This window comes from Hemitrygon akajei, unplaced genomic scaffold (genome assembly GCF_048418815.1).
Source record: "Hemitrygon akajei unplaced genomic scaffold, sHemAka1.3 Scf000150, whole genome shotgun sequence".
NCBI lineage: Eukaryota > Metazoa > Chordata > Chondrichthyes > Myliobatiformes > Dasyatidae > Hemitrygon > Hemitrygon akajei.
Genome location: NW_027332036.1, coordinates 968,500 through 987,781, shown reverse-complemented (window position 1 = coordinate 987,781; position 19,282 = coordinate 968,500).

The window sequence follows — 19,282 nt, the reverse complement described above, 5'->3', positions numbered from 1 at the left end:
CTGCGTTGATTCAGCGACACGGTCTCCCAGTCTGCGTCGGTTCAGTGAAACGTTGTTCCCTATCCGCGTCGGTTCAGCGAGACGGTCTCCCAGTATGGGTCGGTTCAGCGAGATGGTCTCCCAGTCTGCGTCGGTTCAGCGAAACTGTCTCCCAGTCTGTGTCGGTTCAGTGAAACGGTCTCCCAGTCTGCGTCGGTTCAGTGAAACGTTGTTCCCTATCCGCGTCGGTTCAGCGAAACGGTGTCACAGTCTGCGTCAGTTCAGGGAAACAGTGTTCCCAGTCTGCGTCGGTTCAGCGAGACGGTCTCCCAGTCTGCGTCGGTTCAGCGAGACGGTCTCCCAGTTCGCGTCGGTTCAGCGAGACGGTTTCGCAGTCTGCGTAGGTTCAGTGAAACGGTGTTCACAGTCTGCGTCGGTTCAGCGAGATGGTCTCCAAGTCTGCGTCGGTTCAGCGAAACTGTCTCCCAGTTTGTGTCGGTTCAGTGAGACGGTCTCCCAGTCAGCGTCGGTTCAGCGAGGCGGTCTCCCAGTTCGCATCAGTTCAGCTAGACGGTCTCCCAGTCTGCGTCGGTTCAGCAAGATGTTCTCCCAGTCTGCGTCGTTTCAGCGAAATGATGTTCCCTATCTGCGTCGGTTCAGCGAGATGGCCTCCAAGTCTGCGTAGGTTCAGCGAGACGGTCTCCCAGTCTTTGTCGGTTCAGCGAGACGGTCTCCCAGTTCGCGTCGATTCAGCGAGACGGTTTCGCAGTCTGCGTCGATTCAGTGAAACGGTGTTCACAGTCTGTATCGGTTCAGCGAGACGGTCTCCAAGTCTGCGTCGGTTCAGCAAAACTGTCTCCCAGTCTGCGTCGGTTCAGCGAAACTGTCTCGCATTCCACGTCAGTTCAGCGAGACGGTCTCCCAGGCTGCGTCGGTTCAGCGAAACAGTCTCCCAGTCTGCGTTGGTTCAGTGAAACGGTGTTCCCGGTCTGCGTCGGTTCATCGAGACGGTCTCCCAGTCTGTGTCTGTTCAGCGAGATGGTCTCCCAGTCTGGGTCGGTTCAGCGAGCCGGTCTCCCAGTCTGCGTCGGTTCAGCGAAACTGTCTCCCAGTCTGTGTTGGTTCAGTGAAACGGTCTCCCAGTCTGCGTCGGTTCAGTGAAACGTTGTTCCCGGTCTGCGTCTGTTCAGCGAGACGGTCTCCCAGTCTGCGTCAGTTCAGCGAAACTGTCTTCCAGTCTGCGTCGGTTCAGCGAGACTGTCTCCCAGTCTGCGTCGGTTCAGCGAAACTGTCTCCCAGTCTGTGTCGGTTCAGTGAAACGGTCTCCCAGTCTGCGTCCGTTCAGCGAAACGGTGTTCCACATCTGCGTCGGTTCATCGAGACAGTGTTCCCTGTCTGCGTCGGTTCAGCGAGACGGTCTCCTAGTCTGCATCGGTTCAGCGAGACAGTGTTCCTAGTATGCGTCGTTTCAGCGAGGCAGTGTTCCCAGTCTGCGTCGGTTCAGCGTGGCGGTCTCCCAGTCTGCGTCGGTTCAGTGAAACGGTCTCCCAGTCTGTGTCGGTTCAGCTAAACTGTCTCCCAGTCTGCGTCGGTTCAGCGAAACTGTCTCCCAGTCTGTGTCGGTTCAGTGAAACGGTCTAGCAGTCTGTTTTGGTTTAGTGAAACTTTGTTCCCTGTCTACGTCGGTTCAGTGAAACGATCCCCCAGTCTGCGTCAGTTCAGTGAAACAGTGTTCCCAGTCTGCGTCGGTTCAGCGAGACGGTCTCCCAATCTTGGTCGGTTCAGCGAGTCGGCCTCCCAGTCTGCGTAGGTTCAGCGATACAGTCTCCCAGTCTGCGTCGGTTCAGCGATACGGTCTCCCAGTCTGCGTCAGTTCAGTGAAACAATGTTCCCAGTCTGCGTTGGATCAGCGAGACGGTCTCCCAGTCTGCGTTGATTCAGCGACACGGTCTCCCAGTCTGCGTCGGTTCAGTGAAACGTTGTTCCCTATCCGCGTCGGTTCAGCGAGACGGTCTCCCAGTATGGGTCAGTTCAGCGAAACTGTCTCCCTGTCTGTGTTGGTTCAGCGAAACGGTTTCCCAGTCTGCGTCGGTTCTGCGAGACGGTCTCCCAGTCTGCGTCGTTTCAGCGAAACGGTGTTCCCTATCCGCGTCGGTTCAGCGACACCGTCTCCCAGTCTGTGTCTGTTCAGCGTTACGGTCTCCCAGTCTGCGTCAGTTCAGTGAAACTGTGTTCCAAGTCTGCGTTAGTTCACCGAGACTTTCTCCCAGTCTGTGTCCGTTCAGCGACGCGTCTCCCAGTCTGCGTTAGTTCAGTGAAAGAGTGTTCCCAGTCTGCGTCGGTTCAGCGAGACGGTCTCCCAGTTTGCGTCGGTTCAGCGAAACGGTGTTCCCTATCCGCGTCAGTTCAGAGAAACCTTCTCCCACTCTGTGTCGGTTCAGCGAGACAGTCTCCCAGTCTGCGTCGGTTCAGCGAAACTGTCTCCCAGTCTGTGTAGGTTCAGTGAAACAGTCTCCCAGTCTGCGTTGGTTCAGTGAAACGGTGTTCCCTGTCTGCGTCGGTTCAGCGAGACGGTCTCCCAGTCTGTGTCTGTTCAGCGAGACGGTCTCCCAGTCTGCGTCAGTTCAGTGAAACAGTGTTCCAAGTCTGCGTTGGTTCAGCGAGAAGGTCTCCCAGTATGTGTCGGTTCAGCGACGCGGTCTCCAAGTCTGCGTTAGTTCAGTGAATCAGTGTTCCCAGTCTGCGTCGGTTCAGCGAGACGGTCTCCCAGTCTGCGTTGTTTCAGCGTCGTGGTCTCCCAGTCTGCGTCGGTTCAGTGAAACGTTGTTCCCTATATGCGTCGGTTCAGCGAGACGGTCTCCTAGTCTGCGTCGGTTCAGCGAGACGGTCTCCCAGTTCGCGTCGGTTCAGCGAGACGGTCTCCCAGTCTGCGTCGGTTCAGCGAGACGGTCTCCCAGTTCGCGTCGGTTCAGCGAGACGGTTTCGCAGTCTGCGTAGGTTCAGTGAAACGGTGTTCACAGTCTGCGTCGGTTCAGCGAGATGGTCTCCAAGTCTGCGTCGGTTCAGCGAAACTGTCTCCCAGTTTGTGTCGGTTCAGCGAGACGGTCTCCCAGTCAGCGTCGGTTCAGCGAGGCGGTCTCCCAGTTCGCGTCAGTTCAGCTAGACGGTCTCCCAGTCTGCGTCGGTTCAGCAAGATGTTCTCCCAGTCTGCGTCGTTTCAGCGAAATGGTGTTCCCTATCTGCGTCGGTTCAGCGAGATGGCCTCCCAGTCTGCGTAGGTTCAGCGAGACGGTCTCCCAGTCTTTGTCGGTTCAGCGAGACGGTCTCCCAGTTCGCGTCGATTCAGCGAGACGGTTTCGCAGTCTGCGTCGGTTCAGTGAAACGGTGTTCACAATCTGTATCGGTTCAGCGAGACGGTCTCCAAGTCTGCGTCGGTTCAGCAAAACTGTCTCCCAGTCTGCGTCGGTTCAGCGAAACTGTCTCGCATTCCACGTCAGTTCAGCGAGACGGTCTCCCAGGCTGCGTCGGTTCAGCGAAACTGTCTCCCAGTCTGTGTTGGTTCAGTGAAACGGTCTCCCAGTCTGCGTCGGTTCAGTGAAACGTTGTTCCCGGTCTGCGTCTGTTCAGCGAGACGGTCTCCCAGTCTGCGTCAGTTCAGCGAAACTGTCTTCCAGTCTGCGTCGGTTCAGCGAGACTGTCTCCCAGTCTGCGTCGGTTCAGCGAAACTGTCTCCCAGTCTGTGTCGGTTCAGTGAAACGGTCTCCCAGTCTGCGTCCGTTCAGCGAAACGGTGTTCCACATCTGCATCGGTTCATCGAGACAGTGTTCCCTGTCTGCGTCGGTTCAGCGAGACGGTCTCCTAGTCTGCATCGGTTCAGCGAGACAGTGTTCCTAGTATGCGTCGTTTCAGCGAGGCAGTGTTCCCAGTCTGCGTCGGTTCAGCGTGGCGGTCTCCCAGTCTGCGTCGGTTCAGCGAGACGGTCTCCCAGTCTGTGTCGGTTCAGTGAAACGGTCTCCCAGTCTGTGTCGGTTCAGCTAAACTGTCTCCCAGTCTGCGTCGGTTCAGCGAAACTGTCTCCCAGTCTGTGTCGGTTCAGTGAAACGGTCTAGCAGTCTGATTTGGTTCAGTGAAACTTTGTTCCCTGTCTACGTGGGTTCAGTGAAACGATCCCCCAGTCTGCGTCAGTTCAGTGAAACAGTGTTCCCAGTCTGCGTCGGTTCAGCGAGACGGTCTCCCAATCTTGGTCGGTTCAGCGAGTCGGCCTCCCAGTCTGCGTAGGTTCAGCGATACAGTCTCCCACTCTGCGTCGGTTCAGCGATACGGTCTCCCAGTCTGCGTCAGTTCAGTGAAACAATGTTCCCAGTCTGCGTTGGATCAGCGAGACGGTCTCCCAGTCTGCGTTGATTCAGCGACACGGTCTCCCAGTCTGCGTCGGTTCAGCGAAACTGTCTCCCAGTCTGTGTCGGTTCAGTGAGACGGTCTCCCAGTCTGCGTCGGTTCAGTGAAACGTTGTTCCCGGTCTGCGTCTGTTCAGCGAAACGGTGTCACAGTCTGCGTCAGTTCAGGGAAACAGTGTTCCCAGTCTGCGTCGGTTCAGCGAGACGGTCTCCCAGTCTGCGTCGGTTCAGCGAGACGGTCTCCCAGTTCGCGTCGGTTCAGCGAGACGGTTTCGCAGTCTGCGTAGGTTCAGTGAAACGGTGTTCACAGTCTGCGTCGGTTCAGCGAGATGGTCTCCAAGTCTGCGTCCGTTCAGCGAAACTGTCTCCCAGTTTGTGTCGGTTCAGCGAGACGGTCTCCCAGTCAGCGTCGGTTCAGCGAGGCGGTCTCCCAGTTCGCGTCAGTTCAGCTAGACGGTCTCCCAGTCTGCGTCGGTTCAGCAAGATGTTCTCCCAGTCTGCGTCGTTTCAGCGAAATGGTGTTCCCTATCTGCGTCGGTTCAGCGAGATGGCCTCCCAGTCTGCGTAGGTTCAGCGAGACGGTCTCCCAGTCTTTGTCGGTTCAGCGAGACGGTCTCCCAGTTCGCGTCGATTCAGCGAGACGGTTTCGCAGTCTGCGTCGGTTCAGTGAAACGGTGTTCACAATCTGTATCGGTTCAGCGAGACGGTCTCCAAGTCTGCGTCGGTTCAGCAAAACTGTCTCCCAGTCTGCGTCGGTTCAGCGAAACTGTCTCGCATTCCACGTCAGTTCAGCGAGACGGTCTCCCAGGCTGCGTCGGTTCAGCGAAACTGTCTCCCAGTCTGTGTTGGTTCAGCGAGACAGTCTCCCAGTCTGCGTCGGTTCAGCGAAACTGTCTCCCAGTCTGTGTAGGTTCAGTGAAACAGTCTCCCAGTCTGCGTCGGTTCAGCGAAACTGTCTCCCAGTCTGTGTAGGTTCAGTGAAACAGTCTCCCAGTCTGCGTTGGTTCAGTGAAACGGTGTTCCCTGTCTGCGTCGGTTCAGCGAGACGGTCTCCCAGTCTGTGTCTGTTCAGCGAGACGGTCTCCCAGTCTGCGTCAGTTCAGTGAAACAGTGTTCCAAGTCTGCGTTGGTTCAGCGAGAAGGTCTCCCAGTATGTGTCGGTTCAGCGACGCGGTCTCCAAGTCTGCGTTAGTTCAGTGAATCAGTGTTCCCAGTCTGCGTCGGTTCAGCGAGACGGTCTCCCAGTCTGCGTTGTTTCAGCGTCGTGGTCTCCCAGTCTGCGTCGGTTCAGTGAAACGTTGTTCCCTATATGCGTCGGTTCAGCGAGACGGTCTCCTAGTCTGCGTCGGTTCAGCGAGACGGTCTCCCAGTTCGCGTCGGTTCAGCGAGACGGTCTCCCAGTCTGCGTCGGTTCAGCGAGACGGTCTCCCAGTTCGCGTCGGTTCAGCGAGACGGTTTCGCAGTCTGCGTAGGTTCAGTGAAACGGTGTTCACAGTCTGCGTCGGTTCAGCGAGATGGTCTCCAAGTCTGCGTCGGTTCAGCGAAACTGTCTCCCAGTTTGTGTCGGTTCAGCGAGACGGTCTCCCAGTCAGCGTCGGTTCAGCGAGGCGGTCTCCCAGTTCGCGTCAGTTCAGCTAGACGGTCTCCCAGTCTGCGTCGGTTCAGCAAGATGTTCTCCCAGTCTGCGTCATTTCAGCGAAACGGTGTTCCCTATCCGCGTCAGTTCAGCGAGACTGTCTCCCAGTCTGCGTCGGTTCAGCGACACGGTCTCCCAGTCTGCTTCCCTTCAGCGAGACGGTGTTCCCTATCTGCGTCGGTTCAGCAAAACTGTCTCCCAGTCTGTGTCGGTTCAGCGAGACGGCCTCCCAGTTTGCGTAGGTTCAGCGATACAGTCTCCCAGTTTGCGTCGGTACAGCGAAACTGTCTCCCAGTCTACGTCGGATCAGTGAAACGGTCTCCCAGTCTGCGTCAGTTCAGTGAAACAGTGTTCCCAGTCTGCGTCGGTTCAGCGAGACGGTCTCCCAGTCTGGGTCGGTTCAGCGAGACGGCCTCCCAGTCTGCGTCGGTTCAGTGAAACAATGTTCCCAGTCTGCGTTGGTTCAGCGAGACGGTCTCCCAGTCTGCGTTGTTTCAGCGACACGGTCTCCCAGTCTGCGTCGGTTCAGTGAAACGTTGTTCCCTATATGCGTCGGTTCAGCGAGACGGTCTCCCAGTCTGCGTCGGTTCAGCGACACTGTATCCCAGTCTGTGTTGGTTCAGCGAGACGGTCTCCTAGTCTGCGTCGGTTCAGCGAAACTGTCTCCCAGTCTGCGTTGTTTCAGTGAAACGGTCTCCCAGTCTGCGTTGGTTCAGTGAAACGGGGTTCCCAGTCTGCCTCGGTTCAGGGGCACGGTCTCCCAGTCTGCGTCGGTTCAGTGAAACAATGTTCCCAGTCTGCTTCGGTTCAGCGAAACTGTATCCCAGTCTGTGTTGGTTCAGCGAGACGGTCTCCTAGTCTGCGTCGGTTCAGCGAAACTGTCTACCAGTCTGCGTCGGTTCAGTGAAACGGTCTCCCAGTCTGCGTTGGATCAGTGAAACGGGGTTCCCAGTCTGCGTCGGTTCAGGGGCACGGTCTCGCAGTCTGGATCGGTTCAGCGAGATGGTCTCACAGTCTGCGTCGGTTTAGCGAAACTGTCTCCCTGTCTGCGTCGGTTCAGCGAAACTGTCTCCCTGTCTGCATCGGTTCAGCGAGATGTTCTCCCAGTCTGCGTCCTTGCAGCAAAACGGTGTTCCCTACCCGCGTCGGTTCAGCGAGATGGCCTCCAAGTCTGCGTAGGTTCAGCGAGACGGTCTCCCAGTCTGCTTCGGTTCAGCGAAACTGTCTCCCATTTTGCGTCGGTTCAGTGAAACGGTCTCCCAGTCTGCGTCGGTTTAGCGAGGCGGTCTCCCAGTCTGCGTCGGTTCAGCGAGACGGACACCCAGTCTAGGTCGGCTCAGCGAAATGGTCTCCCAGTCTGCGTCGGTTCAGTGAAACAATGTTCCCAGTCTGCGTTGGATCAGCGATACTGTCTCCCAGTCTGCGTTGGTTCAGCGACACTGTCTCCCAGTCTGCGTTGGTTCAGCGATACTGTCTCCCAGTCTGTGTTGGTTCAGCGAGACGGTCTCCTAGTCTGCGTCGGTTCAGCGAAACTGTCTACCAGTCTGCGTCGGTTCAGTGAAACCGTCTCCCAGTCTGCGTTGGATCAGTGAAACGGGGTTCCCAGTCTGCGTCGGTTCAGGGGCACGGTCTCGCAGTCTGGGTCGGTTCAGCGAGATGGTCTCACAGTCTGCGTCGGTTTAGCGAGACGGACACCCAGTCTGGGTCGGCTCAGCGAAATGGTCTCCCAGTCTGCGTCGGTTCAGTGAAACAATGTTCCCAGTCTGCGTTAGATCAGCGATACTGTCTCCCAGTCTGCGTTGGTTCAGCGACACGGTCTCCCAGTCTGCGTCGGTTCAGTGAAACGTTGTTCCCTATCCGCGTCTTTTCAGCGAGATGGGCTCCCAGTCTGCGTCGGTTCAGCGAAACTGTCTCCCAGTCTGTGTCCGTTCAGCGAGACGGTCTCCCAGGCTGCGTCGGTTCAGCGAAACAGTTTCCCAGTCTGCGTTGGTTCAGTGAAACGGTGTTCCCGGTCTGCGTCGGTTCAGCGAGACGGTCTCCCAGTCTGTGTCTGTTCAGCGAGACGGTCTCCCAGTCTGCGTCAGTTCAGTGAAACAGTGTTCCAAGTCTGCGTCGGTTCAGCGAGAAGGTCTCCCTGTCTGTGTCGGTTCAGCGAGAAGGTCTCCCAGTCTGTGTCTGTTCAGCGAGACGGTCTCCCAGTCTGTGTTAGTTCAGTGAAACAGTGTTCCCAGTCTGCGACGGTTCAGCGAGACGGTCTACCAGTCTGGGTCGAGTCAGCGAGACGGTCTCCCAGTCTGCGTCGGTTCAGCGAGACGGTGTTCCCAGTCTGCTTCGGTTCAGTGAGACTGTCTCCCAGTCTGCTTCGGTTCAGTGAGGTGGTCTCCCAGTCTGCGTCGGTTCATTGAAACGGTCTCCCAGTCTGCGTCGGTTCAGCGACACTGTCTCCCAGTCTGCGTCAGTTCAGCGAAATGGTCTCCCAGTCTGCGTCGGTTCAGTGAAACAATGATCCCAGTCTGCGTTGGTTTAGCGAGATTGTCTCCCAGTCTGCGTCGGTTCAGCGAGACGGTCTCCTAGTCTGTGTCTGTTCAGCGAGACGGTCTCCCAGTCTGCATCAGTTCAGTGAAACAGTGTTCCAAGTCTGCGTCGGTTCAGCGAGACGGTGTTCCCAGTCTGCTTCGGTTCAGTGAGACTGTCTCCCAGTCTGCTTCGGTTCAGTGAGGTGGTTTCCCAGTCTGCGTCGGTTCAGTGAAACGGTCTCCCAGTCTGCTTCGGTTCAGCGACACTGTCTCCCAGTTTGTGTCGGTTCTTCGAAATGGTCTCCCAGTCTGCGTCGGTTCAGTGAAACAATGTTCCCAGTCTGCGTTGCTTCAGCAAGACGGTCTCCCAGTCTGCGTTGTTTCAGCGACACGGTCTCCCAGTCTGCGTCAGTTCAGTGAAACGTTGTTCCCTATATGCGTCGGTTCAGCGAGACGGTCTCCCAGTCTGCGTTGGTTCAGCGAAACTGTATCCCAGTGTGTGTCGGTTCAGCGAGACGGTCTCCCAGTCTGTGTTGGATCAGCGAAACTGTCTCCCAGTCTGTGTTGGTTCAGCGAGACGGTCTCCTAGTCTGCGTCGGTTCAGCGAAACTGTCTACCAGTCTGTGTCGGTTCAGTGAGACGGTCTCCCAGTCTGCATTGGTTCAGTGAAACGGGGTTCCCAGTCTGCGTCGGTTCAGGGGCACGGTCTCGCAGTCTGAGTCGGTTCAGCGAGATGGTCTCACAGTCTGCGTCGGTTTAGCGAAACTGTCTCCCTGTCTGCGTCGGGTCAGCGAAACGGTCTCCCTGTCTGCGTCGGTTCAGCGAGACGGTCTCCCAGTCTGCGTCGGTTCAGCAAAACTGTCTCCCAGTCTGCGTCGCTTCAGTGAAACAATGTTCCCAGTCTGCGTTGGTTCAGCGACACGGTCTCCCAGTCTGCGTCGGTTCAGTGAAACGTTGTTCCCTATCCGCGTCGGTTCAGCGAGACGGGCTCCCAGTCTGCGTCGGTTCAGCGAAACTGTCTCCCAGTCTGTGTCGGTTCAGCGAGACGGTCTCCCAGTCTGGGTCGGTTCAGCGAGATGGTCTCCCAGTCTGCGTCGGTTCAGCGAGACGGTGTTCCCAGTCTGCGTCGGTTCAGCGAGACTGTCTCCCTGTCTGCGTCAGTTTAGTGAGGTGGTCTCCCAGTCTGCGTCGGTTCACTGAAACGGTCTCCCAGTCTGCGCCGGTTCAGCGATACGGTCTCCCAGTCTGCGTCGGTTCAGTGAAACAATGTTCCCAGTCTGCGTCGGTTCAGCGAGACGGTCTTCCAGTCTGCGTCGGTTCATTGAAACTGTCTCCCAGTCTGTGTCAGTTCAGCGAGACGGTCTCCCAGTCTGTGTCTGTTCAACGTAACTGTCTCCCAGTCTGTGTCGGTTCAGTGAAAAGGTCTCCCAGTCTGCGTCGGTACAGCGAAACTGTCTCCCACTCTACGTCGGTTCAGTGAAACGGTCTCCCAGTCTGCGTCCGTTCAGTGAAACAGTGTTCCCAGTCTTCGTCGGTTCAGCGAGACGGTCTCCCAGTCTGGGTCGGTTCAGCGAGACGGCCTCCCAGTCTGCGTAGGTTCAGCGATACAGTCTCCCAGTCTGCGTCGGTTCAGCGATACGGTCTCCCAGTCTGCGTCGGTTCAGTGAAACAATGTTCCCAGTCTGCGTTGGATCAGCGAGACGGTCTCCCAGTCTGCGTTGGTTCAGCGACACGGTCTCCCAGTCTGCGTCGGTTCAGTGAAACGTTGTTCCCTATCCGCGTCGGTTCAGCGAGACGGGCTCCCAGTGTGCGTCGGTTCAGCGAAACTGTCTCCCAGTCTGTGTCGGTTCAGCGAGACGGTCTCCCAGTCTGCGTCGGTTCAGCGAAACGGTCTCCCAGTCTGCATCGGTTCAGTGAAACGGTGTTCCCGGTCTGCGTCGGTTCAGCGAAACTGTCTCCCAGTCTGTGTCAGTTCAGTGAAACAGTGTTCCAAGTCTGTGTCGGTTCAGCGACGCGTTCTCCCAGTCTGCGTTAGTTCAGTGAAACAGTTTTCCCAGTCTGCGTCGGTTCAGCGAGACGGTCTTCCAGTCTGCGTCGGTTCATTGAAACTGTCTCCCAGTCTGTGTCAGTTCAGCGAGACGGTCTCCCAGTCTGTGTCTGTTCAACGTAACTGTCTCCCAGTCTGTGTCGGTTCAGTGAAACGGTCTCCCAGTCTGCGTCGGTACAGCGAAACTGTCTCCCACTCTACGTCGGTTCAGTGAAACGGTCTCCCAGTCTGCGTCCGTTCAGTGAAACAGTGTTCCCAGTCTTCGTCGGTTCAGCGAGACGGTCTCCCAGTCTGGGTCGGTACAGCGAGACGGCCTCCCAGTCTGCGTAGGTTCAGCGATACAGTCTCCCAGTCTGCGTCGGTTCAGCGATACGGTCTCCCAGTCTGCGTCGGTTCAGTGAAACAATGTTCCCAGTCTGCGTTGGATCAGCGAGACGGTCTCCCAGTCTGCGTTGGTTCAGCGACACGGTCTCCCAGTCTGCGTCGGTTCAGTGAAACGTTGTTCCCTATCCGCGTCGGTTCAGCGAGACGGGCTCCCAGTGTGCGTCGGTTCAGCGAAACTGTCTCCCAGTCTGTGTCGGTTCAGCGAGACGGTCTCCCAGTCTGCGTCGGTTCAGCGAAACGGTCTCCCAGTCTGCATCGGTTCAGTGAAACGGTGTTCCCGGTCTGCGTCGGTTCAGCGAAACTGTCTCCCAGTCTGTGTCAGTTCAGTGAAACAGTGTTCCAAGTCTGTGTCGGTTCAGCGACGCGTTCTCCCAGTCTGCGTTAGTTCAGTGAAACAGTTTTCCCAGTCTGCGTCGGTTCAGCGAGACGGTCTCCCAGTCTGGGTTGGTTCAGCGAGAAGGTCTCCCAGTCTGTGTCGGTTCAGCGACACGGTCTCCCAGTCTGCGTTAGTTCAGTGAAACAGTGTTCCCAGTCTGCATCGGTTCAGCGAGACGGTCTCCCAGTCTGGGTCGGTTCAGCGAGACGGTCTCCCAGTCTGCGTCGGTTCAGCGAAATGGTGTTCCCTATCCGCGCTGGTTCAGCGACACCGTCTCCCTGTCCGTGTCGGTTCAGCGAGACCTTCTCCCATTCTGCGTCGGTTCAACGTAACTGTCTCCCAGTCTGTGTCGGTTCAGTGAAACGGTCTCCCAGTCTGCGTCGGTTCAGCGAAGCTGTCTCCATGTCTGTGTCGGTTCAGTGAAACGGTGTTCCCGGTCTGCGTCGGTTCAGCGAGACGGTCGCCCAGTCTGTGTCGGTTCAGCGAGACGGTCTCCCAGTCTGCGTTGGTTCAGCGAGACGGTGTTCCCAGTCTGCTTCAGTTCAGCGAGACTGTCTCCCAGTCTGCGTCGGTTCAGTGAAAAGTTCTCCCAGTCTGCGTCGATTCAGCGAGACGGTCTCCCAGTCTGCGTCGTTTCAGCGAAACGGTGTTCCCTATCCGCGTCGGTTCAGCGAGACTGTCTCCCAGTCTGCGTTGGTTCAGCGAGACGGTGTTCCCAGTCTGCTTCAGTTCAGCGAGACTGTCTCCCAGTCTGCGTCGGTTCAGTGAAAAGTTCTCCCAGTCTGCGTCGATTCAGCGAGACTGTCTCCCAGTCTGCGTCGGTTCAGCGACACGGTCTCCCAGTCTGCGTCATTTCAGCGAAACGGTGTTCCCTATCCGCGTCAGTTCAGCGAGACTGTCTCCCAGTCTGCGTCGGTTCAGCGACACGGTCTCCCAGTCTGCTTCCCTTCAGCGAGACAGTGTTCCCTATCTGCGTCGGTTCAGCAAAACTGTCTCCCAGTCTGTGTCGGTTCAGCGAGACGGTCTCCCAGTTTGCGTCGGTACAGCGAAACTGTCTCCCAGTCTACGTCGGATCAGTGAAACGGTCTCCCAGTCTGCGTCAGTTCAGTGAAACAGTGTTCCCAGTCTGCGTCGGTTCAGCGAGACGGTCTCCCAGTCTGGGTCGGTTCAGCGAGACGGCCTCCCAGTCTGCGTCGGTTCAGTGAAACAATGTTCCCAGTCTGCGTTGGTTCAGCGAGACGGTCTCCCAGTCTGCGTTGTTTCAGCGACACGGTCTCCCAGTCTGCGTCGGTTCAGTGAAACGTTGTTCCCTATATGCGTCGGTTCAGCGAGACGGTCTCCCAGTCTGCGTCGGTTCAGCGACACTGTATCCCAGTCTGTGTTGGTTCAGCGAGACGGTCTCCTAGTCTGCGTCGGTTCAGCGAAACTGTCTCCCAGTCTGCGTTGTTTCAGTGAAACGGTCTCCCAGTCTGCGTTGGTTCAGTGAAACGGGGTTCCCAGTCTGCCTCGGTTCAGGGGCACGGTCTCCCAGTCTGCGTCGGTTCAGTGAAACAATGTTCCCAGTCTGCGTCGGTTCAGCGAAACTGTATCCCAGTCTGTGTTGGTTCAGCGAGACGGTCTCCTAGTCTGCGTCGGTTCAGCGAAACTGTCTACCAGTCTGCGTCGGTTCAGTGAAACCGTCTCCCAGTCTGCGTTGGATCAGTGAAACGGGGTTCCCAGTCTGCGTCGGTTCAGGGGCACGGTCTCGCAGTCTGGGTCGGTTCAGCGAGATGGTCTCACAGTCTGCGTCGGTTTAGCGAAACTGTCTCCCTGTCTGCGTCGGTTCAGCGAAACTGTCTCCCTGTCTGCATCGGTTCAGCGAGATGTTCTCCCAGTCTGCGTCCTTGCAGCAAAACGGTGTTCCCTACCCGCGTCGGTTCAGCGAGATGGCCTCCAAGTCTGCGTAGGTTCAGCGAGACGGTCTCCCAGTCTGCTTCGGTTCAGCGAAACTGTCTCCCATTTTGCGTCGGTTCAGTGAAACGGTCTCCCAGTCTGCGTCGGTTTAGCGAGGCGGTCTCCCAGTCTGCGTCGGTTCAGCGAGACGGACACCCAGTCTGGGTCGGCTCAGCGAAATGGTCTCCCAGTCTGCGTCGGTTCAGTGAAACAATGTTCCCAGTCTGCGTTAGATCAGCGATACTGTCTCCCAGTCTGCGTTGGTTCAGCGACACGGTCTCCCAGTCTGCGTCGGTTCAGTGAAACGTTGTTCCCTATCCGCGTCTTTTCAGCGAGATGGGCTCCCAGTCTGCGTCGGTTCAGCGAAACTGTCTCCCAGTCTGTGTCCGTTCAGCGAGACGGTCTCCCAGGCTGCGTCGGTTCAGCGAAACAGTTTCCCAGTCTGCGTTGGTTCAGTGAAACGGTGTTCCCGGTCTGCGTCGGTTCAGCGAGACGGTCTCCCAGTCTGTGTCTGTTCAGCGAGACGGTCTCCCAGTCTGCGTCAGTTCAGTGAAACAGTGTTCCAAGTCTGCGTCGGTTCAGCGAGAAGGTCTCCCTGTCTGTGTCGGTTCAGCGAGAAGGTCTCCCAGTCTGTGTCTGTTCAGCGAGACGGTCTCCCAGTCTGCGTTAGTTCAGTGAAACAGTGTTCCCAGTCTGCGACGGTTCAGCGAGACGGTCTCCCAGTCTGGGTCGAGTCAGCGAGACGGTCTCCCAGTCTGCGTCGGTTCAGCGAGACGGTGTTCCCAGTCTGCTTCGGTTCAGCGAGACGGTCTCCCAGTCTGCGTCGGTTCAGCGAGACGGTGTTCCCAGTCTGCTTCGGTTCAGTGAGACTGTCTCCCAGTCTGCTTCGGTTCAGTGAGGTGGTCTCCCAGTCTGCGTCGGTTCAGCGACACTGTCTCCCAGATTGTGTCGGTTCAGCGAAATGGTCTCCCAGTCTGCGTCGGTTCAGTGAAACAATGATCCCAGTCTGCGTTGGTTTAGCGAGATTGTCTCCCAGTCTGCGTCGGTTCAGCGAGACGGTCTCCCAGTCTGTGTCTGTTCAGCGAGACGGTCTCCCAGTCTGCATCAGTTCAGTGAAACAGTGTTCCAAGTCTGCGTCGGTTCAGCGAGACGGTGTTCCCAGTCTGCTTCGGTTCAGTGAGACTGTCTCCCAGTCTGCTTCGGTTCAGTGAGGTGGTTTCCCAGTCTGCGTCGGTTCAGTGAAACGGTCTCCCAGTCTGCTTCGGTTCAGCGAAACTGTCTCCCAGTTTGTGTCGGTTCTTCGAAATGGTCTCCCAGTCTGCGTCGGTTCAGTGAAACAATGTTCCCAGTCTGCGTTGCTTCAGCAAGACGGTCTCCCAGTCTGCGTTGTTTCAGCGACACGGTCTCCCAGTCTGCGTCAGTTCAGTGAAACGTTGTTCCCTATATGCGTTGATTCAGCGAGACGGTCTCCCAGTCTGCGTTGGTTCAGCGAAACTGTATCCCAGTGTGTGTCGGTTCAGCGAGACGGTCTCCCAGTCTGTGTTGGATCAGCGAAACTGTCTCCCAGTCTGTGTTGGTTCAGCGAGACGGTCTCCTAGTCTGCGTCGGTTCAGCGAAACTGTCTACCAGTCTGTGTCGGTTCAGTGAAACGGTCTACCAGTCTGCATTGGTTCAGTGAAACGGGGTTCGCAGTCTGCGTCGGTTCAGGGGCACGGTCTCGCAGTCTGAGTCGTTTCAGCGAGATGGTCTCACAGTCTGCGTCGGTTTAGCGAAACTGTCTCCCTGTCTGCGTCGGTTCAGCGAAACGGTCTCCCTGTCTGCGTCGGTTCAGCGAGACGGTCTCCCAGTCTGCGTCGGTTCAGCAAAACTGTCTCCCAGTCTGCGTCGCTTCAGTGAAACAATGTTCCCAGTCTGCGTTGGATCAGCGAGACGGTCTCCCAGTCTGCGTTGGTTCAGCGACACGGTCTCCCAGTCTGCGTCGGTTCAGTGAAACGTTGTTCCCTATCCGCGTCGGTTCAGCGAGACGGGCTCCCAGTCTGCGTCGGTTCAGCGAAACTGTCTCCCAGTCTGTGTCGGTTCAGCGAGACGGTCTCCCAGTCTGGGTCGGTTCAGCGAGATGGTCTCCCAGTTTGCGTCAGTTCAGCGAGACGGTGTTCCCAGTCTGCGTCGGTTCAGCGAGACTGTCTCCCTGTCTGCGTCGGTTTAGTGAGGTGGTCTCCCAGTCTGCGTCGGTTCACTGAAACGGTCTCCCAGTCTGCGTCGGTTCAGCGATACGGTCTCCCAGTCTGCGTCGGTTCAGTGAAACAATGTTCCCAGTCTGCGTCGGTTCAGCGAGATGGTCTTCCAGTCTGCGTCGGTTCATTGAAACTGTCTCCCAGTCTGTGTCAGTTCAGCGAGACGGTCTCCCAGTCTGTGTCTGTTCAGCGAAAGTGTCTTCCAGTCTGCGTCGATTCAGCGAGACTGTCTCCCAGTCTGCGTCGGTTCAGCGAGACGGTCTCCCAGTCTGGGTCGGTTCAGCGAGCCGGTCTCCCAGTCTGCGTCGGTTCAGCGAAACTGTCTCCCAGTCTGTGTCGGTTCAGTGAAACCGTCTCCCAGTCTGCGTCGGTTCAGTGAAACGTTGTTCCCGGTCTGCGTCTGTTCAGCGAGACGGTCTCCCAGTCTGTGTTGGTTCAGCGAAACTGTCTCCCAGTCTGTGTCGGTTCAGCGAGACGGTCTCCCAGGCTGCGTCGGTTCAGCGAAACAGTCTCCCAGTCTGCGTTGGTTCAGTGAAACGGTGTTCCCGGTCTGTGTCGGTTCAGCGAGACGTTCTCCCAGTCTGTGTCGGTTCAGCGACGCGGTCTCCCAGTCTGCGTTAGTTCAGTGAAACAGTGTTCCCAGTCTGCGTCGGTTCAGCGAGACGGTCTCCCAGTCTGGGTCGAGTCAGCTAGATGGTCTCCCAGTCTGCGTCGTTTCAGCGAGAAGGTGTTCCCAGTCTGCTTCGGTTCAGCGAGACGGTCTCCCAGTCTGCGTCGGTTCAGCGAGACGGTGTTCCCAGTCTGCTTCGGTTCAGTGAGGTGGTCTCCCAGTCTGCGTCGGTTCAGTGAAACGGTCTCCCTGTCTGCGTCGGTTCAGCGACACTGTCTCCCAGTCTGCGTCAGTTCAGCGAAATGGTCTCCCAGTCTGCGTCGGTTCAGTGAAACAATGTTCCCAGTCTGCGACGTTTCAGCGAGATGGTCTCCCAGTCTGCGTCGGTTCAGCGAGACGGTCTCCCAGTCTGTGTCTGTTCAGCGAGACGGTCTCCCAGTCTGCGTCAGTTCAGTGAAACAGTGTTCCAAATCTCCGTCGGTTCAGCGAGACGGTGTTCCCAGTCTGCTTCGGTTCAGTGAGACTGTCTCCCAGTCTGTGTCTGTTCAGTGAGGTGGTTTCCCAGTCTGCGTCGGTTCAGTGAAACGGTCTCCCAGTCTGCGTCGGTTCAGCGACACTGTCTCCCAGTTTGTGTCGGTTCATCGAAATGGTCTCCCAGTCTGCGTCGGATCAGTAAAACAATGTTCCCAGGCTGCGTTGCTTCAGCAAGACGGTCTCCCAGTCTGCGTTGTTTCAGCGACACGGTCTCCCAGTGTGTGTCGGTTCAGCGAGACGGTCTCTCAGTCTGTGTTGGTTCAGCGAAACTGTATCCCAGTGTGTGTCGGTTCAGCGAGACGGTCTCCCAGTCTGTGTTGGATCAGCGAAACTGTCTCCCAGTCTGTGTTGGTTCAGCGAGACGGTCTCCTAGTCTGCGTCGGTTCAGCGAAACTGTCTACCAGTCTGTGTCGGTTCAGTGAAACGGTCTACCAGTCTGCATTGGTTCAGTGAAACGGGGTTCGCAGTCTGCGTCGGTTCAGGGGCACGGTCTCGCAGTCTGAGTCGTTTCAGCGAGATGGTCTCACAGTCTGCGTCGGTTTAGCGAAACTGTATCCCTGTCTGCGTCGGTTCAGCGAAACGGTCTCCCTGTCTGCGTCGGTTCAGCGAGACGGTCTCCCAGTCTGCGTCGGTTCAGCAAAACTGTCTCCCAGTCTGCGTCGCTTCAGTGAAACAATGTTCCCAGTCTGCGTTGGATCAGCGAGACGGTCTCCCAGTCTGCGTTGGTTCAGCGACACGGTCTCCCAGTCTGCGTCGGTTCAGTGAAACGTTGTTCCCTATCCGCGTCGGTTCAGCGAGACGGGCTCCCAGTCTGCGTCGGTTCAGCGAAACTGTCTCCCAGTCTGTGTCGGTTCAGCGAGACGGTCTCCCAGTCTGGGTCGGTTCAGCGAGATGGTCTCCCAGTTTGCGTCGGTTCAGCGAGACGGTGTTCCCAGTCTGCGTCGGTTCAGCGAGACTGTCTCCCTGTCTGCGTCGGTTTAGTGAGGTGGTCTCCCAGTCTGCGTCGGTTCACTGAAACGGTCTCCCAGTCTGCGTCGGTTCAGCGATACGGTCTCCCAGTCTGCGTCGGTTCAGTGAAACAATGTTCCCAGTCTGCGTCGGTTCAGCGAGACGGTCTTCCAGTCTGCGTCGGTTCATTGAAACTGTCTCCCAGTCTGTGTCAGTTCAGCGAGACGGTCTCCCAGTCTGTGTCTGTTCAGCGAAAGTGTCTTCCAGTCTGCGTCGATTCAGCGAGACTGTCTCCCAGTCTGCGTCGGTTCAGCGAGACGGTCTCCCAGTCTGGGTCGGTTCAGCGAGCCGGTCTCCCAGTCTGCGTCGGTTCAGCGAAACTGTCTCCCAGTCTGTGTCGGTTCAGTGAAACCGTCTCCCAGTCTGCGTCGGTTCAGTGAAACGTTGTTCCCGGTCTGCGTCTGTTCAGCGAGACGGTCTCCCAGTCTGCGTTGTTTCAGCGAAACTGTCTCCCAGTCTGTGTCAGTTCAGCGAGACGGTCTCCCAGGCTGCGTCGGTTCAGCGAAACAGTCTCCCAGTCTGCGTTGGTTCAGTGAAACGGTGTTCCCGGTCTGTGTCGGTTCAGCGAGACGTTCTCCCAGTCTGTGTCGGTTCAGCGACGCGGTCTCCCAGTCTGCGTTAGTTCAGTGAAACAGTGTTCCCAGTCTGCGTCGGTTCAGCGAGACGGTCTCCCAGTCTGGGTCGAGTCAGCTAGATGGTCTCCCAGTCTGCGTCGTTTCAGCGAGAAGGTGTTCCCAGTCTGCTTCGGTTCAGCGAGACGGTCTCCCAGTCTGCGTCGGTTCAGCGAGACGGTGTTCCCAGTCTGCTTCGGTTCAGTGAGGTGGTCTCCCAGTCTGCGTCGGTTCAGTGAAACGGTCTCCCTGTCTGCGTCGGTTCAGCGACACTGTCTCCCAGTCTGCGTCAGTTCAGCGAAATGGTCTCCCAGTCTGCGTCGGTTCAGTGAAACAATGTTCCCAGTCTGCGACGGTTCAGCGAGATGGTCTCCCAGTCTGCGTCGGTTCAGCGAGACGGTCTCCCAGTCTGTGTCTGTTCAGCGAGACGGTCTCCCAGTCTGCGTCAGTTCAGTGAAACAGTGTTCCAAATCTCCGTCGGTTCAGCGAGACGGTGTTCCCAGTCTGCTTCGGTTTAGTGAGACTGTCTCCCAGTCTGTGTCTGTTCAGTGAGGTGGTTTCCCAGTCTGCGTCGGTTCAGTGAAACGGTCTCCCAGTCTGCGTCGGTTCAGCGACACTGTCTCCCAGTTTGTGTCGGTTCATCGAAATGGTCTCCCAGTCTGCGTCGGATCAGTAAAACAATGTTCCCAGGCTGCGTTGGTTCAGCAAGACGGTCTCCCAGTCTGCGTTGTTTCAGCGACACGGTCTCCCAGTGTGTGTCGGTTCAGCGAGACGGTCTCTCAGTCTGTGTTGGATCAGCGAAACTGTCTCCCAGTCTGTGTTGGTTCAGCGAGACGGTCTCCTAGTCTGCGTCGGTTCAGCGAAACTGTCTACCAGTCTGCGTCGGTTCAGTGAAACGGTCTCCCAGTCTGCGTTGGTTCAGTGAAATGGGGTTCCCAGTCTGCGTCGGTTCAGGGGCACAGTCTCGCAGTCTGGGTCGGTTCAGCGAGATGGTCTCACAGTCTGCGTAGGTTTAGCG